The sequence below is a fragment of the Pipra filicauda genome, unplaced genomic scaffold (assembly GCF_003945595.2).
Source record: "Pipra filicauda isolate LSUMZ 115617 unplaced genomic scaffold, ASM394559v2 scaffold1239_size43177_pilon, whole genome shotgun sequence".
NCBI lineage: Eukaryota > Metazoa > Chordata > Aves > Passeriformes > Pipridae > Pipra > Pipra filicauda.
Window position 1 is genome coordinate 34,007 of NW_024103695.1, and position 9,166 is coordinate 43,172.

The following is a 9,166-nucleotide window of genomic DNA, read 5'->3' on the forward strand; positions in this document are numbered from 1 at the left end:
AGTATATGGGTAGGATGTAGCATACTCTGTTCTGAAATAGAACTGTTACAGATTTGTTGTTATTGGCATAAAGGTTATAGAGATTGATGATTCCAGAGTTCTTAGCACACTTTGCAAAGCGAGAAGGGGGACAGCCCTCTTCTATTGCCCTGCAGAAGTGTTTCATGGGTTGGAGTCTTTTGCACACAGGTGCTCTCTGGGTATCTGCACGATGGAGGAGGCCTTGGGAAGAAGCTGGTTCTTCAGAACAAGCTGGATGAGGTTCCTGCAGGTGACTGTGACAACACCAGAAGTTGTTGTAGCTGTCTCTTCAATATTATTAAAGTACAATTTCTTAGTACTTTTAAGGCACATAGTTTTAGAAGTTAAGAGGTATATAAGTTATAGAGGGTAAGAATTTCAGTATAATGTATTGAATGACCTTTGGATTACTCACTAAGTATTAGTAAGGGAAAGTTAATCTATCTGGTTAATTTTATCTGTTTGGTTGGGAAACTTTGACATTATAAGGTACTAGAGAATAATTATGGTTTCTTAGTTGATAAAACCCAGTGCAATGGAATTGAAAAGTGTGTCTGAGTGAAAGTTTGTTTGATGGTGGCCACCGTGTGCAAGTGAAGGAATGAAAGCAATGTGTGTGTGGGAATGTATGAACAGCTACACAAACAGCTTGGACACAAACACCCTAAAGAAAAACAGACCACACACAACCCCAAGTTGAATGAAGCTCCATTTGCAGAAGTGTTTTTAGATTGAATAAAAGCTTTCAAGGATAAGCCCTATATTTAGGAACATCTGTAAGCACAGAGTTAAGAGCACAAACTCTGGGATCAAAGGTTGTTAAGTTTGTTAGTGGCAGTGGTATTATTGTATGTAATTGTGTTTGGTAATATGTTGTAGGGATGAGGAGGAATGTTGCAGGAGTGCAGTAAGAATTGTTCAAAGCAGAACTGGGGAACTGTGGCCGGAACAGAGAGATTTCTCTGAACAGTTTTTCCTGCCCTCTCTAGGCCTTGCTTGCCATGGGAGTGACAGGTGTGTGTTGTTTATACTCAGAGACTGTGTGAAAATCTGGGATGTTGGTACTTGTTAGCTGGGTGTCTAATGATAAGGTTTGAGAACGTAAGATGTTTATAGTAAGAAAACCTTGAGAAACTGAAGATAATGAAACACCTGCAAATTTAGTAAAACTCTAAAAGCAGATTAGTTAAAGAGGTTTCTATGCCAAGGATGATTTCAGAGGGCGTGGACAGAACATCAGGTCCAATGAACTGGGGCCATGAGACGTGTGCACAGACTGAGCTATCCCATCACCTTGTTGGGAGCATGTGCCCCAAACAAACTAAACTGTGTCAAAGTTCACTGATTGAGATAATAAATGGACATATTGCCCATCCTAAGGGTCTGTGAGCAATCTGGTCACGCCTCTCCATCAATGAACAAGTCATCAAGTCAAGGTAACTTTGTCTCTTCTGTAGAATCCCAATTTTGGAACTCTGTCTCTGGAATTGGGTGTGCCTTTGAAAAGGCAAACTACTGTGAGATTTGCTGGGTCTTCTCCTGTTCCATTCTGGAGCCCAGCTCTGCCAGGGCTGCTGCCCTGAGCCAGCTCCATCCCTGCCCTGTCTCTTAGGCTGCTGGCTGGAAGGATTTGGTTTGCCTCGAGAGCTGGGGATTTGCTGCAGCCACTGGCAGGAGAGTTCCTGGGCTGGAGGAAGCTGCTTCCCTCTGCTGCTTCCCCTGGCTCCAGGGGCAGGCAGGGGGGAGGCAGCTCTGCTGCTGAGGATGGGGGTTATTTTCTCTGCCTTATTTTGTCTCCAGAGATATTCTTCCCATTAATCCAAACTGACTCTGTCTCCTAACTCTCTAAAGAGGTTTTCTGCTTTTTGTGGCAGGGTAAGGTTTGGATTCTAACTATAGAAGGGCCAACAAAATAATTGACAAAAAGGCTTCATGGCAAACAAATGGTGTCTCCCAAACTCTTTGTACTTCAAACAGATGCCTTTATTCTTATTTTTTCTTATTGGTATTCTCAAGGTGCTTAGTACCCTGTCTACAGTTATTTATTTTGGCTTCTCTTTTTTATTTGTTACAGAGTTGATGTGACTGACTTCTTTTTGAAATCCAGCAGTGCTCTCAAGGATATTTCCCCCCCACTCCTGGCCTTGTGCAGGGCTGTTGAGTCCGTGTGTGCCACTGTTCTTGTCCCAGGGGGACCGAGTGACATTTGGAACCAAACCTGGGTCCTTGGGACCGAGCCCAGAACTGATCCTGTTCATGACCCACAAGGGATGAAACTGTTCTGCAAGCCCAGTTTGCAGAGCAGGAGCTTTGCAATAATCAGCAGTGAGCACAGGAATTCATTCCCCCGAAATGTTCTGGGAAGGTTCTGTGTGTGCCAGCCCTGCTTCCTCCCCAGTGTGCCCTCCTTTGTGCTCCTCTGCCTCAAGGCCAGGGCTGGCTTTGGCCCTGCCCTTGTCCAGGCAGGAGTGCCCGTGGGCAGTGGGTTTGTCAGCAGTGGGCACAGCTCCCAGGGGCTGTTCTGGCTTTGGCCCTGCCCTTGTCCAGGCAGGAGTGCCCGTGGGCAGTGGGTTTGTCAGCAGTGGGCACAGCTCCCAGGGGCTGTTCTGGCTTTGGCCCTGCCCTTGTCCAGGCAGGAGTGCCCGTGGGCAGTGGTTTGTCAGCAGTGGGCACAGCTCCCAGGGGCTGTTCTGGCTTTGGCCCTGCCCTTGTCCAGGCAGGAGTGCCCGTGGGCAGTGGTTTGTCAGCAGTGGGCACAGCTCCCAGGGGCTGTTCTGGCTGGGCACACGTTGGCACAGGGGTACTGCAGTCCCAAGGACTTGGCTTGGGGCTTTTCAGGAAGGGCCAGAAAGACTTTCTTTGGCCACTTTTACCATTCCTGAAAGTGAAATCTCTGCACTGAAACTTCTCTAAATAAACTGTCCATTTTTTTATTCCCCTGGAGTGAAGCTCCCAATTTTGGATGCCAGGGTGCTGCCAGCTTTATTTGCCCAGCTGGGAGCAGTGTCTGTACAGGTCCCCAGTGTCTCCTGTCCTTGTCCTTTCTCAGTTGGGAAGTGAGCTGCTCTCCTCCCCTCTGACTCTGCCCTGGTCCCCAGCACCTGCTGAAGTTCAAGAGAGCAGCAGCTTAGGCCAAAGGTGTTCCTGCCCTTTATCTGCTCCCCCTCCAGCCACGGCCCTGGCAGGGAGAGCCAGCTCTGAGCTCCCAAATCTGCAGTGCCCAGGCAGGTGACCCGGAGCAGCTGAGAGCTCTGGTGGGCTCACACTGTCAGCTTTGCTTCTCCATTGGCTTGGCTGGTTCCCGTTAGGAGAAGGTTTGTTTCCTCCACTGTGATAATTCAGGGAAATCCTGAGATATGATTTAAGAAAGAAAGTCATGAGCTATTGCAATAAATGTGAATCTGAGAGTGCCTAAAAGCTGTTGCTGAATTCCATTTCCAGGGACTGTCCTGGTGGGGATACTCCAGAATTGCAGCTTTGATGTTTCCAAAGGAGCCTGTGGTACTTCTTGTTTCCTGTGCTGGGCTTTCCTTGAACAGTGCCCAGGGAGGGGAGCAGCAACAGCTTCACTTGGAAGTGGACTCTGGTTTTTGAGAACATCCTAAGCTCAGTGTGGTTTTGGTATCACTCAGTACTTATTTTATTTGCCATTTGCCTTAAATTGTATACACCTTTGAAGTGCCAGCTGTGTTTTGAAGACATTCTTACAGTTGTTTCAAGTGAAACTTGGAATGCTACACATTTAGAAAGAGATGATTTTCCTGTGAATAAACTACTAAAACAAAGGGGGGGAGTGAGGAAAGCCAAGTTCAGGAGATAACCTTACCAACTGGTTTTGGAAGTTGTTTACCTAAATGGCCCAAAGTGGTTGGAGCTGCAGCACAAACGGGGGGGAGAAGGAGAGGTTTTGTATTTTGACAGTTCTTGAAGTTTTTTGCAGGGACTACTGCCAGGTTCTCTTTGAAGTCCAAAGCCCATTAGCATGGGGAAATGTGTGTTTGGCTTCAGAGATAGGAGGAGTGTGTATTTCCCTTGGAACTAGAGGAATGTTTCTGTGTCTTTGAATTTTAAATTGCACATGAAGCAGAAATATGTTTGTGTTTTACAGGTGATATTTCCATGAAAATAGAAATGTAAAAGGAGAAGATGCAAAAAACGAGCTCGAGAGTCAGAGACACATCCTCCTAGAGGTACAGGCAATGCTCTCACTTTATTCCAGAAATACACCCGTTATCAAGGGTCCTACAGGGTTCACACGCTCTGTTCTAACTCTCTATTGGTTACATTTACTTTCACACACTATATCTATAACTTCATTGGCTCTACTAGCCAAGGCACATTTCCAGGCCCCCCATCTTCTGGTTTCTCACACCCTGGCTAACAACCTCCTTCCTGGTTTTCCTCTCTGCAGCTTTCTGCTCTCTGCTGCTCCAGGCCCCCCCTGTGCTGCTGGAGCACACGGGTCCCTGCCGTCCAGCACGCAGGCTGCATTGTGCCAGCAGGCCTGATGCAGTGTATGTCCTGCAGCCTCGAAGAGTTTCTCAACTATTCCCCCTTTTTCTTTTGCACAATCCAGGCCTGACTGATGGTCTTTTGCTTGGTTCATCTCTTTGTTCTATGTGGTTCTTGAGAACTTTTATTTTGCCAATGAAACTTCATTTAACTCAGGGTTATGTGCCTCCCACTCTTTATCCAAAGGTGCTTATGCATCTGTAAGGTAATATGGTTTAGGCATTTGTGAGCAAAACCAGAATATATTAATAATCATATATTCATACACTCACATGCATACATTCACACAACTTTCATGCGTGATGGCCATCACTTCATGCTCTCACACAAACATACTTTTGAGCTGTATTTTACTGTGTTTTCTGGTTGTGAACTGAGAAATTATCATTCTTGTGTTTTGCCCTCATCTGAGTAAGATCTAATTATGCATTTCTTGTTTTTATGAAAGTATAGCTTGGAAAACATAAACATATTTCTGCTTCACGTTCAATTCAAAACCCAAATACGTACAAACATTCTTATAGTTTAAAGATAAATATATACTCATATTTTTAAAGCAAAACACGCACTTCTCTATGCAAATGGGCTTTTGGACTTCAAAGAGAACTTGTCAATAGTCACTACAAAAACTTCAAAAGCTCCTCTTCACCATGTTTAAAACAATTCTGGCTATTTAGGCAAGCAACCTCAAGTAACAGTCAGCAAGACCATTTCATGAACTTATCTTTCCTCACTCCCCCCCCTTTTTTTTTTTTGTACTGAAATTAAACTGTTAGGTTAGTTGTTGCATAAATAAAAAGCTTAGCTTTGTTGACTTTGAGCTAAGTGTCCCGTGCAAGGACAGGTCTTTATATGATTTGCCTGTGGCATGCTGTATCTCAGGGGTCTGTCTTAACATCATCTTCTTTTTCACTGTTTCTGTCAAATGTTTTTGGAGAGTTGTCAACTAATAGCAAAATGCCAGTTAATCTCCAGTTATACCAGATGGTTGTTTCAGGGCCGAAGTTCCCCTCTCTCAGCTCTTGCATCATCCAGTTAAGCACAAATACATTCCCCCCCATGGGCTGTGGTTGGACCAGGCCATTGTGGAGCAAGTGAAGCAGCAGATTGGTGAAAACCAAGGAAAACAACAGAGAATATCTACAACAAAGGACTAATAGTAAAAGGGTAGGCAATAATCTCTTTGTAACCATATCCATGTTTAGTGAAGAGCTCAGAATAGGCTCCAGCTGCTCCTGCTTCATTGGGTCAGCCAGGGGCACTTGCAGCTATGCCGTGGTTGCAGGTAATCCCCATCTCTCTGCAGTCAGCATACAGGGGGGCAGCATCCTACTGCTGAATGGAGATGTGATCTCCACGTTGGAATAGATGAACAGGAGTGTTTAATCTCACGGGGTCAGATTGCAGAATGAATCTGTGGAATTTCTGCAAAATAGAGCCTAGACTATTAAACAATTGTCACAAAAGAATTTCAAATTTCAGAATTTTTGTAACTTGACTGTACGAGAGGAATATAGGTTTTATAGTACGAAGTGGCTGGCTGTCAGTTACTAATAAAAGGCTGTGGTTGTTGTCCCGATTAATAGAAAAAATGAAAAAGCAACTAGAATAGTTTCCTTAATTTACTGTATTCTGCATCATCTTCCCAGCTTCTGGTCAAGCTCGCTGGAGCCACAGACTGGCTCCTCTATTCATGAGAATTACTAATGACAGATTGAGAATGAATACATTTTTATTTGTGACTCTTTTCATTAATTTTAATATTATCTCTAACTTTTTGTTTGTTTGTTTTTCCTTTAAATCTCTACTGTGGTATGTGACTCAGGTTTCAGTTTGCAGTGTTTCTCTTCTCCTCCCCCTATCCTGTAGGCAGGGAGATTCAAAGCGAGACGGGAGAGGGTTTTTAGATTTTTTGCCCTCCCTCCCACAAACTGTAAGGCAAAAATATTTCTTTCCCCAATCAGAAGATTGCAAAGTTGCAGCCTCTATAAAGCAGGAGGGTTCTACACCCCCCCTTTTTTTTTTTTTTCCCCGAGTTTGGCCAGAGGAGGTGTAATACTCAGTTGCTCGGCAACAAACGATCTCTATTGTGTGAGCCAGTAACACCTTATCTCTTTCTCTGCTAAGGCAAAGCTTTGCAAGAGGGCTTTTTATCCTTTTTGTCAAAACCTTGCTTGCTTTTTTTTGTTTGTTTTCTGTTTGTTTGTTTTTTGAATACGATGTTTTTTCAGAAGGGTTTTATAGGGGTAAAATACAGCTAAGAATAAGGCATTTCACTAAGATTTTCGTACAAATACTCATTTCCCGGAAAAACTCCCTAAAACTGTCTGCATACGAGCTTGCAGGTAAACGCAAGTCTTTGGGTTTAAGTTCTCTACAAGTGAGTAGAAGGACTAAAAAGAGAGATTTTGCTTTTAACAACCCCGTGAGCCCGCAGCGCCCCACCGGCCAGCCACCAGAGTCAGCAGGAGAGTGAACAGACCCCCGGAAAGCAGCCTTCCCGCCCGCTCCCCTTCTCCCCAAGAAGCGATGCTTTGCCCGGGTTGCTCCATCCCCGTTTCCCTCTGGGGCCGCTCCCGGTTTTCCTTGCCCCGCTCGGCCGGGCTGCTCTCCCGCCGGCTCTCGGGTGCTCCTGCTTTCCCCCCGCGGCGCTGCCTCGCCCTGCTCTGCTGCGCCTGAGGCTTCTCCGGCCAGAGCGGCTCCCTGGGCTTCGTCTGCACCGCGATCGTGCCCGGGGGGGCGGCGGCCACGGCTCGAATGCACCCGGTTCGGTTGGGGCAGTGTGTGCCGGGCCGCGCCGCGCTCCCCCTTCAGCAGGATGACTGCACGGCCGAGAAGGTTCGGAGTAGCAGCGAGGGTTTTCAAGTCCCAGAGTCTGTCTCCCAAAGCCCGCCGTTCCTCAAAGGCGAAAAGGAGAGGGGGCACTTTAAAGAAACCGTTTCCACAGGCCCGAGCAATAAGCTCGTCAAACACCTCAGCTACTGTTTCCCCTCGCTTAGCAAGGATAGCCAACAGCAGCTTTTTAGCTGCAGCAAACTCCGATTCCGTGCTTGCAGCAAATGCCAGGGGGAAGGTAGCGACCCTTCTCCCTCGGTTCGCGCCGACTGGCCCACGACCGAAACGCCTCTGTCCAGCTTCTCTCAGCCTCTCACGTCTCCCACCGCGTCCCACCGCACGGACATCAATGGGCTATCCGCATTCTTCTGCCCTTCCGCGCTTTTGATCACCTTTTCGGGCGCCAGATAAAAGGAGAAGATGCAAAAAACGAGCTCGAGAGTCAGAGACACATCCTCCTAGAGGTACAGGCAATGCTCTCACTTTATTCCAAAAATACACCCGTTATCAAGGGTCCTACAGGGTTCACACGCTCTGTTCTAACTCTCTATTGGTTACATTTACTTTCACACACTATATCTATAACTTCATTGGCTCTACTAGCCAAGGCACATTTCCAGGCCCCCCATCTTCTGGTTTCTCACACCCTGGCTAACAACCTCCTTCCTGGTTTTCCTCTCTGCAGCTTTCTGCTCTCTGCTGCTCCAGGCCCCCCATGTGCTGCTGGAGCACACGGGTCCCTGCCGTCCAGCACGCAGGCTGCATTGTGCCAGCAGGCCTGATGCAGTGTATGTCCTGCAGCCTCGAAGAGTTTCTCAACAGAAATGCAGCATTGGATCTTACTCCTCTGAGGGCAAAGCACCAGCCTGATCATTTCTCAGTCCCTCAAACCCAGTGCCACGAGCTCAGAGGGGTGTTTGGGTGCAAATGTGGTGAGTGGTGGTGGCCCCCGGGAGCTGTGACCAGCTGGAAATGGGGGGGTGTGTGCAGAGCTGGGCTGGATCCCTTGGGATTTGGCTCCCAGATCCCCCCCAGCCTTCAGGGAAACCAGAGGCCCCCGACCCCTGAGGGAAGGGAGTCCCGTCTGCAGAAGGGTTTTAGGGTGGGGAAAAGCTCTCCAGAACAAAGCCTGGCTTCCAAACACCTTCAGCAAAAGTCAAGGAGCACAAACCCTGAAGTCATCACGTTATGAAGTTTGGTTCAAACCTTTTGCTTCTCAGTCAGTTTTAATGAAGTGTTAAAAGGAGAACATAAATAAGGTTAATTGCTGATGGAGAATAATGGGAAGAAGTGGAGTGGTTTAAGTTCACTAACCATGTTTTCTATCAGTCCATGGTTATTTAATTGAGCATTGTTTGGAATTTTTCTTTTTGCATTCGTTCCTGTGTGCTTTTCTCTATCTAAGGGATGGTTGGAGGTCTTTGTGATTGGTTGGATGTTTTTAATGTCAGTGCTAGGTTGGGGTGGACAGTCACTGTAACAGGATTTAGAGTTTGGTGCACTTTATTCTGTGTGCCCTGTTTGATGTCTCGTGTTCAGCGAGGGCCTGGGCAGAGTTTGTGCCAAGCCTTTGTTTTCCAGTGAAAACCCAAAGGGGGAATTGCAGTCGCAGCTTTGCCCTTGAGCTGCAGCTGGAGCCTGGCCAAAGAACAGGGCAAACCTCCCTGGGGAAGGAAGGGGCAGCCAGAGAAGAGAAGCAGCTGCAGCCAGAAAGGGGGGTTTGGGGGGGAGAAGAGCTGCTGGGACCCAGCAAGGGGCTCTGGAGGGCTCGGGGGGCCCTGTAGGGGCTCGGGGGGCC

At 47.2% G+C, this 9,166-nt stretch overlaps 1 long non-coding RNA gene across 2 annotated transcripts; it reads left to right on the top strand.

The window, feature by feature from the left end:
* On the top strand, positions 1 to 6,306 carry LOC113998585. Of its 2 annotated transcripts, none has more exons than XR_005566326.1 (3): positions 1 to 271; positions 2,096 to 4,211; positions 4,433 to 6,306. It is a non-coding gene; the product is annotated as an uncharacterized LOC113998585 (long non-coding RNA). The 2 variants fall into 2 exon arrangements; XR_005566327.1 differs by having other exon boundaries at positions 2,096 to 3,642; positions 4,130 to 4,471.
* Positions 6,307 to 9,166: the final 2,860 nt, after the last annotated feature.